Source organism: Micropterus salmoides, unplaced genomic scaffold, assembly GCF_014851395.1.
Source record: "Micropterus salmoides isolate LMB-PRFRI ecotype aquatic unplaced genomic scaffold, ASM1485139v1 Ms_hic_scaffold_16, whole genome shotgun sequence".
NCBI classification, from domain to species: domain Eukaryota; kingdom Metazoa; phylum Chordata; class Actinopteri; order Centrarchiformes; family Centrarchidae; genus Micropterus; species Micropterus salmoides.
In genome coordinates this window covers 20,052,979-20,063,233 of record NW_024040707.1, presented here as the reverse complement: position 1 = coordinate 20,063,233, position 10,255 = coordinate 20,052,979, and the positions used below count along the sequence as shown (strand labels likewise).

At 43.7% G+C, this 10,255-nt stretch overlaps 1 long non-coding RNA gene across 1 annotated transcript; it reads right to left on the bottom strand.

The window, feature by feature from the left end:
• Nucleotides 1–538: 538 nt before the first annotated feature.
• On the bottom strand, nucleotides 539–5,625 carry LOC119905605. Its single transcript, XR_005444844.1, has 2 exons — nucleotides 5,423–5,625; nucleotides 539–1,434 (listed from the first exon to the last, which is right to left on the bottom strand). It is a non-coding gene; the product is annotated as an uncharacterized LOC119905605 (long non-coding RNA).
• Nucleotides 5,626–10,255: the final 4,630 nt, after the last annotated feature.

Below are 10,255 nucleotides of genomic sequence, written 5' to 3'. Positions count from 1 at the left end.
AAGATTTAAAGCCATAAAGCGGGGACCTCGTGGGAAATGCTTCTGCATTGCTGCAGCCCAGAAAAACTGCAACCCCTTTTTGTGTTTGCAGCAATACAGTGGCACATTGTCAGTTTTCCTGCAGTCTGCAACCGAACACATCCTCGTGATCATCAGAATCACACATGACAACAATCAGTTTTACAATACACACAAAAAAAATCCACCAAGTGTTAGTCTATCAGTCAATCGACTTCAGTAATTCTGGAGACAGGAGCCGTTCTTTTGGATGTTAAATCAGGAGCACACTGTACAGTCAGCTGCGTCTGCACGTGTGTGTGTGTGTGTGTGTGTGAAAACCTAAATTAGTGTGCACCTGGCATCCAAGCAGTTCTGCCTCATCGGCACTCATTAGTTCTAATGCGTTCATATGGCAACGTCATTTTTTTCAAGGGTCTCAAAGTGCTTTTACACACTGCAAAGTGGTTTATACAACACAAGTTTTCCATAATTATGAAATGCATGTGTACTGTGAAAACAAACAAGGCGAATGAATATATTAGTCTTGATGTAACTTTTATTTGCACCTTTTCATAATTTATGACATAAAGAAATGATAAGGCTGCATCTCATATCTACTATTGATGTGTTCGCATCCAGAAAAAGTACTTGTTACTAGAGGTATTACTGTTAAGCAAAATTAAATTTGATGACAAAAACAACATGCATTTGCAACTGAAAGATAAGGAATCTCAAGTCACGGTAAGCTGAGCCATATTTTCTGAATGAAAGGTATTTTAGACTCAATAAAAAAAAAATACTATGTAGGTTTTACAAATTGCTGTGGTGTTTAATGAACAAAAGCATGCTGGGAGGTTGTTTCCAATCACAAGATGGCAGCAGAGGATCATAACAGTACAACACCAATTGTAAATATTATAGAGGCTGTTCACAAAAAGGCCATGCTCTCGGTCGATATATGTGCAATTAATTCTGTACCAGGTCCAAATTTTTAGTTAATTGCAATATCGGCACACATGTAAAAACTCACAGTAGCAGCTGCAGGATCCATGTTTGCTACAATACTGATACGCGTTTTGCCTCCCTTTCTCTTTTCTCCCTGTGACGGCTGTGGGATCCCGGGGCTTCTCATTGCGAAGAATTTCTGCGGCAGTATACTTGCTGATTGCTTCGTTCTCACTCCTCACAACAACCAGCTAAGACACTGCCAGAGAAACACCCACAGGAGCCGTGTCCAACCGCCCGTCCCTCCGCCCGCCTCTCTCCGGCAGGATGCTGACTGGTCTTTGCAGTGCACCTCCACCTGTGAGTCTGGCAGTACGGACACTCACACTTTCATGCCCATCTTCTTCCTGGTGGTGGTTGTTGGACAGCAACGGCCTCACACTAAAGGCCCTCGGGGGTGCGGTGCTTCTGTGCCAACAGCCAGAAGCTCTGTAAGAAAAGTAGCGGAAAAAATTAGTTCATGGAATAAACCTAATTTGGTCGTATATGGATGTAAAATTAAAACAAATATCTGGTTAGATTCATTTTCTTTTTAGAAATCTTAAACAGTTTTAAAGAGGCACTCTCCCCTGCCCAACTCAGTTTTATATAACTGCGATGCATTGATAAGTCTGCGCTCCGCTGCCCAAAGTGACCCACAGCTTCTTCCCAGTCAGATTCCTAATACTCTTTTAGCCTTTTGTGCAGCATCACTTTAAGTGCACACAACTTGGGCAAACAAAAACACCCCCGAACTAAGAATAGACTTGCCATGACTCATGATTTTGCAACAAAAAGCCCAGTTTGATATAGCTCTCATCTATTTGTGTGTCTGCGTGTGGCTATCTGTTCATCCAGAGCACCATAATGCATGTGTGTTTATGTACCTAAGGGAGAGCAACTAAAATCCTCTCGCTATCAGTTGCGTTTGCTCGCTGCAGTGCTATTTTTGGGCCCGCTGACCATTCCACAGCGTCCTCTCCCTGTGGACTCTGATTTGCTGACAGGACAACACGGGTACTAGAGAGCGATCTGCAGTCACTAGCAAATGAACAGAGGGAATAATGAAGGAGGTAGAGGTGTCGGGAGGTATGTTTGGAAAGCATAGAGTTGGATGAGCGTCTCTATCTGGCGTATCCTTTTTAGTGTTGAAATCCGTAGCAAAGCTATTTGTAGAACTCCATCTCTGCTTTTGGTGTATTTTATGACGCAGTTTTGGTTGAATAAATTGAAATTCCTCGCTCGATTGGTGGTTGGAACATACTGACCTTATCTAATGTCTAATTTAAAAACTTCCAAGGAAAATCTTTGTGGTGCTCTGGTGCAAGTTTGGACACAACATGGCCCGCTGATCTTAACACTACATATTTATTTGTCTGCCTTAAACACACAGACACAAGTGACAGTGCACTAACAAAGAAAGACCCCTTGACCCGCATTTGGTTGCCGGATGGCTGCATCTGTGTCTCTTTGTGGTGAGCCAGACGCTGCCTTCACTGAGCACATGATGACAGGAATTCCTTCCTGCTCAGGGCTTGATGTAATCCCTAATACAGGATTGAGGAATGCCAGTGAAAACAACACCCTGCTTGCTAAATGAATGACTGCACTGACAGCAAACAGCAGCAGCAACGAGCCCGGACTCACATACCTGTGCCAAAATATGTTCAGCTGTACTGAGACAATTTTGTCTTTCTATTTCTATACTATTGGCCAAACAAAAAACAGTGGTAGGAAATGTGTTTACAAATACTAGTATGAGGTGTGGATGAATATTGCATTTTTTAGAGTGACTAGAAGTGCTTTTCAGGTTTGCCAGGTTAAAAGTGAATTTAACTGTTCTTTATGGATACGACATAGATATAGGCTTAAACTATAGATATTAATATAGAAGTAGCTATGTCCTTATAGGCAATGTTCATATAGTTAAAGGAGCAAGGAGCGGGATACTGGTGCAAATGTGATTGTGAGCTAGAGAGATATCCATTTTCGAATTTCCTCAATCACTTTTCCTTAAATCCAACGTGGCGTCGTCAAATGTCTTGTTTTGTGTGGCTAAGACTTCAAAACCCAAAGTTTTTAGTTTACTGTCACATAATGCACAGGAAAACCCTCGCAGTAGAGCAGCTGGAACTAGGAAATATTTTTTATTTACTTGAAAATGGCTAAAACGATTATCAAAAGATTAATTTTCTGTCAGATCGACCTGTCGTTTCAGCTCAAAACACGATAAAAGTTATATAAGCTGCATATTAGGAGTTATATTTGACAGATGCTCAATTAAATAATATGAGGTGCTTTTTTTAATCTTTTTTTTTTCAGATACCAAAAGTGGGATGACATATTTTGGTCACATTCTTAATCTCCTTTACCGAGTTGATCAGATATTTCCTATTTTTCCCAATTTTAATCATACTATTTTTAATTAATAATATTGAAGTCATCTATATATATTAATGTTGTTTTCTAAGGCAGTGTTCTTGCATTAAGATGACCTGAAATAAGATTAAATAAATTTGGCTTACTTTGTTAGAGAGCAAAATATCAAAAAAGTATAAATTGTACCGATTTTAGGTGTCTTACTGGCACCAGTGTCAAACTTAACCATAAAGGTGCCTCATCACGACCGCTAAACGCTTAAAAAATGTAATACAGATATTTATTTTTCTTAAAGGTTAATGTAAATTAATTGAAGTGATAGAGGTGTCATGTTTACAGTGTCAGGTTTAATAAAATTCACATAGTGTTTATCATTTATTGAGGTAACTGTGTGACTTGCTCCTTAATAAGTCTATAGTTCATGACATGTTCATCCTACAGGCAGCAATGTTCCTCAGCAACACAGTAGATTTACCATGACAAACACAAAGACACACATGTACTCATATAGTATACACCCCAACCCCAGACCTACCCACACAATGAATGTGCTGGATTCCTCTGGATGCTAAAAAAACACACACACTCTCCCAGCTACCAAACAACACCAACCCTGTACATTTTACTTCACATCCCTGCCCGTCTTCGCTACTCTCCACTGTGCATTTCTTGGTTGTTCCACTGTTGGCTAACAACGCTCAAACAGTCATGCTTCCCTGCTCCAGTCCCATTCCATAAACCTAATCATCTTATGGACCAACAATGATATTAGTATTTACTGTAGAGCCATTCTGAACAATGCTACACATGACACGCACACTGATGGCATGCCTGATGCTGGAGTTTAGCCTCTCCTGGGGTTTATGTAGCACAAGTATGTACATTGATTTAGCTTTTTAGATGTTTTAATTTAACCACCGTTTTAATACAATACAAATGACATCACATTTATTTTCTACCTTTTATGTTGTAATTGGTCTCATCAGTATTGTATGTCAAACTGCAGTGTGTGTTAATTCAATTTTGAGTCTTACACACAGTGCACACTACCCCTGGTTACCAGAAAACAGAGTTGCCCCAGTAACTATCTGCAAGCTTGACACAAGGCAAGTAAAATACACAGATCATAGTACATAAGACACTAAATTGTTATTATTCGAGTCACTTGGGTGATTAATGTATTTGAGTTTTGACTGTAGAGCTAATCAGTAACACGTTGCGATCATGTGTGACTACGTGGATAATCGGACGCAGTTAAGATTGTCTCTATCTGCTTTCCTATGTACAGTATATGTAATCTTGCGACGCTACTTGACGCAAACCCTGACGAAAGTGAGGCCTTCTTGAGTCTCCCATTGTTAGTCATGATTGAGTGACATTTTTGTGAGCAGAAACTCAAATCAGCTCACTCTCCTGCTTGTATTTAACCAGATTTAAATCTTTTGTGAGGGATGAGGAGCTCTTTCTCTCCTTGGTCTCTGCTTTTCCGGAAGGAGAGGCGGCCTGCTGGGTATCCTGATGGAAACCGGCTTCCAATGGGAACAGAGGAGAAAACAATAACAAAAACAGCTGTCCTTCTCAGTGAGGATCAAATGTGGCCAGACAATGATCATCGAGTCCCCGGGGACCTGTGAAAGGGTCACTGGTGGTGCTCTGTCTGTGCGGAGGTTACTGTGCCACTGTGTGATTGGCAACTGGTGTGTTCGGGTGTATCACAGTTCTCTGCATTCAGTAGCCTTTTGTATAGATAGTTACCATGGCATCATATTAGCATCACGACTCTGCTTGGACGCTTTCACGGCACTTAGAGATTCAAATGAACGTTGTCCCATTTATACTTAAGTCAACTTACAGGCCTTATTAAGTTGATCTGAAGGCCCCATTTTTAGCACATTTTGATTTCCCCACACTAATTAGTGTTTCTGAAGTTTTGCTCAGAGTAGAGGTGCGCTTTGTCTGCTCCTCTTTGCAATAACAATTAACCTAGACGCTCACAGAAGTGCTCAGTTGTAATATTATATGCCCAAGGCTTTTATTCACACACGGTTTTGACACTCACCAAGCAGCGAGGCAGCAGCGGAGCTCCTCCATCCACACTCTTCTCCGGCGAGTGGAGTCTGGTGTTGACATCAGCAGAAGTCTGTCCACGGGTGCTGCAGGCTTCTTCCTGTTGTGTGGGTCACTTCACACTGGCAAACTGTTGACCACAAGCCTCTTCTCTCTCTCTCCCCTCCCTGTCTGTCTCTGCTTCACTCAGGCAGGACAACAAGTCAAGGCATGTTCCAACACGCCACCAGCAGCCTGCTGGCTGTATGAGCCTGCTCCTAGACCAGAGGGGGAGGAGCAGAGGATCACAGAGAGGGGAAACCCAGAAAAAAAGTCCAGCATGACTCAGCCTGCTTCAATAGGTTAGCATACACAGCTTTCACTTTAACACAGAGGTACATTAAGATTGATTTACTGTGTGACATGAAGAAGATTTCTTTACAAAACCAGAGCTGATGATGAGATGATGTGAGGGATGATGGCAACATACTGAAAAATGTCAGATCACCTTTGTTATATCATAGATCATAAAGATGTCCAGTTTGCACGCATGCAGTGACTTCTTTCTCTTTTTCACCCTCTCTGCCCAGCGGTTAGAAGCAGTTCACCATGTTGTCTGTCTTTCCTGGCTGATGCCAAAATCTCAGTCTTTACAGTCTGAATGGAATGAATGGATACAAGAAACTTATTATCTCAAATTCAGCTACAGCACTGCTAGTCATTCATGCTCTTATTAGCAAGTAATCCCGTTATATCTGTAACACAGTGGATGACTAGTTTACAGGAGCTTGAGCCGTGCACCAGCACAGCATACGAATGAAAGCTGCTGATTCATCAAATCATCTTACACAGTAACACATCCAGGTCACATCCATTACAGATGAAGCCCATCAGTGTGAATTAGATGACTGAAAGGGAATGCATGGACATAGATATGGAAAACTAGTGAAATATTAATATTGTCCTGGGACGGTAATGTTGAATGTCAAATCTGAATTTAAAAGCAGTTTAATAATAAGAGAGAATTCTAGTCTATGACGGATCATATCTATCTATCCTCTCTCTCTCTCTCTCTCTCTCTCTCTCTCTCTACATATATATATATATGTATAAAATGTGCAGAATCATCACCGTCCATGAGTGCTAATTATGCAGAGCTGCTCTGAATTTTTAAAACATTTTTTTTTTTACCAGAGGAGGAGTGATGCCAGTTCATCACTGCTGTAGTGGAAGTTGATCACTAGGCAGATTCTGGGTGCAGTGGCAGGAACCAGCTCAGCAAAACTCACCTGCTACAATATGGTCTGGCTGCCTTAGCATCTCTAGAGCACTGTAGTGTAAATCACTGGTGCTGCTCTCCACTGCAGCCTGTCAACAGACTGATGACCTTATCAATGAAAGAGCAATGTCACTATGATGTTAAGCCCAGAAAGAACTCAAAGCACTTTTAGCTCTGCTTAGAGGTTTGTCTTTTCCCCCACTGAAAGCAACTAGAAAAGCAGTGCAACTTTGTAGAAGAGCAGAAGAGGCGTATTTGCCTGCAGATAGTTGCTTTAATTTGTTGGAAGTGGTGATGCGGCACTGCACTGCAGAGTTTTGACAAAGTGCCAGCAGCAGTTTCACCAACTGAGTTGGTTCTTAATTTATGGAAGCATGAACTATCTGTTTGCACAAGAGTGAAATGTGGACGGTCATTGAGCTAGCCCACTCACAGGAAATTATTTTCTGCACTTTAATAGCTAAATGATCACATAAAACTGTCATTTGTTGTTCCTCCTACTTGGGACACAGACTGCAGCTGAGGCCTCACACTTGCATCTGTGTTAGTCGTGGGGGGGGGGAGGAACCCCTAGCCCAGCAAGTTCAAAGCTTGCTGCATTGATTACATCATCGGAACTGGAGTGCTGGAACGGGACAATGCACCATTGGGGGGGGCGGGGGGGGGCAACCGGCTAATCTCACCATTGCCTCCCTGTGGAGCTCCATAAGCAGAGAGTGTGTGTGTGTGTGTGTGTGTGTGTGTGTGTGTGTGTGTGCGTGTGTGCGTGTCCTTCTCTTTCTCTTCTTTCTCTAAACTCTGCTTAGTCCAGTGCAGAGTGAGATGGCCCGCTCTCCCTCACATTTACCACCACTGTGTCACGTGACTAAAGGACTGTCTGTGTCTGAGAGAGAATGATAGTCTCGATGTGCCTCCCTGTGTTTCTGTGTGCAGTTGTGTGTGTGTGTGTGTGTGTGTGTGCTATTAGAGGCCAGCACTGCAGGAACTCAGCTGCTGCAGGACACTGCAGGATTGCTGTTCTGCTGCTGGCTCTTGCTTTTTTCTCTTTCTCTCTCTCTCTTGCTCTCCCTCTCTCTCTATTCACTCAGGCAAATTGCTCAAGGAGGATGGTGAGAGCATGTGCTGCATACTTTTTCTTAGCGGGGGGGGGTGGGGTGATGAGTGGAGGAGGAGGAGGAGAATCACAGAGGTGCAAAGCATGATGGTGAGGCGCTGTGCTGGGCAACTGTACCTCAGAGAGAGACTACAGTAGAGAAATTGGAGCCGAGGAAGGAGGAGGAGGGAACAAGAGGAGAAGAGGTGGGGGGAGGGCAGAAGTGAGGTGCAAGGAACATCAGGTGAGTGCGGCAATTTCCTTTGCTGGCAGTGCAGCACCCACCCTCAGTGAAAGTGTGAGCAGTAGAACTGCAGATGTTCCAAGATGATGTCAGGCTCCGGCTGTGGCGCGGACCTTATGTACAGTTTGCTATCACTGTGTTCCCTCGTGCTCGCCCGCCTGCAGTGGGGGAGAAATCCAAAGGCCAGAGAGATGCCTAACAAAGAGCCGGCTGACGACGCAGGGCCGGCTTTTTCAAGGTCTTAGCACAGTTACCTGAGGTGAACTCAGAGCTGACCGAGCCTGCATACAGGCGAACTGACCTGGCTGGATCCATCATCCACACCTCCCAGACAGGTTTCAGAGCACATTTTGAAAACTGACTCACTTTTATATGAAGCTTTTTCGCCCACAAACTATTTTTACATGGCCTTTGAAAAGGCTCGCAGTTGAGCGTAGACAGTGCAGTATGGCATAAAAGACAAAAGTAGCAACATCGGCTTTTAGAGCAAGAGAGTTGAAAGAGATACTGCTGCATAGACATTACCAAGTGTAAGAAAGGTTTTGACCTTTTCATTTCTGTTTTTATCCAAGAGACGAATAAAAGCATATATCAAAATGCATGCGCAAACACCTCAGTGCTTTCTCTCAGACAGTGTGTGCTAAACTCTCCAGAAAGAGTCTTAAAGAGCTACACTTTACCCTGGTATTCACTTTTAGGACAGCAGAAAAGTCCTAGTAGCTAGAGCACAACTTCATGACTGCACCACAGCTCCCCTGTCCCATGCAGGCCACTGTAGCCTCATTCTCGTTTCCGCATTTCAGCACTCAGACATGACAGCCAAGGACCACTGACATAAGAGATCCTTCTTCTAGCATCACGTTCACAACTAACACATACTGCTAAATATAAACCCACAACTACCAGAGAAAAGTAAAGAGATGGGACTGTCATTCCTAAAAGCTAAGTCAGCAAACATGAAAGTCTCCTCAAATTGGAGAGAACTCTATGCATCCCGGTTAGTTTTTTTTGTCCTTGTGTCAAATGGCGAGTCCTCTCAACCAGCCGCTATCTGACACGCTGGCTGCTATTTCCAGCCTGTACCATGTGTTAAACATGGATGAGGGAGCAGTGGAGCCTGACTGCTAACTGACTGGCTCGCTGGCTGGTTGCTGCCTGGTTATTACTGGTGCAGAGGAGGCTGACACTGATGAGACAGAAGCAGCCAGGAGCTTCATCACTGCAGGCATGCACACCGACATACGCATATCAACTCCTCCTGATTTAAGAAGTACACCATCCTGTGCAAACAGATAGACATGGAAGGTGACAACACGCAAGGTAAATAAGACTAGAGAGGAAATAAATGTATACCTACGGATGAGTCTCGGGCGGCATCACACACGGCATCACACACGGGGCGGAGAGGAGGGAAACTTCTCTGCACTCACTCTGAGCCTCATGGTCGCGGGTGATGTGCTTTCATGGCGCGGCAAAGTTGACTGCAGCATTGCCTCCTGAACAGAATGACATTGTTTGCACTCTCTCTCTCCCTCACTCCTCCTCCTCCTCCTGTACGCGCTCGCTCGCTCCCCCTCCTCTTCTTTGCACGCTTGCTGGCAGCACAAACTGCACAGCTCAGCAGTGTTCCCCCACTGCCGCAGCAGATCCTGCATGAGCTCTGCGTATCTGAGTGGGATGGGACTTTTAAAGGGGAACACAACCTCCAGGGTCAGAGTGTGTGCACATCCTCAGTCTGCCCTACTCTCCTCCCTCCTCAGCACCCCACCCCCCACCCCCACCCATTCCCAGAGAATCATCAGCGTAAAGGACTCCTCACAAGAGAGACCCCCTCCACGCACACATAACTCTCCATCCCCTTTTATTCATTTTCACACTACAGCAAAATCTGCTTTGAGATACGAGTGTGCTTGAACCTCAATGAGAAACAGTTTGCTCCACAGAGAGGCCATCTCCTCTGGTGTGCTTTGAAACTTGTCAGAAAATCTCTGAAATCTCATTTCCTCTGAAAATGCCTGGGAGGATTTCTCCAGGTTATGAGTTGCAAAAAGATGTATTTTAGACCATTTAATTCAAAAATGTACACGTAAGATCAAAAAATGTGACACTGTGTCAGTCTAAATTTAAAAAAAATCAAAAGCCTGGCCACCACTTTTAAATTACCTGTCACCTGGGGATACAGTAAAGAAAATGTATTTGCTTTATTGTTCTCTTAAGCAATAGTTACGAA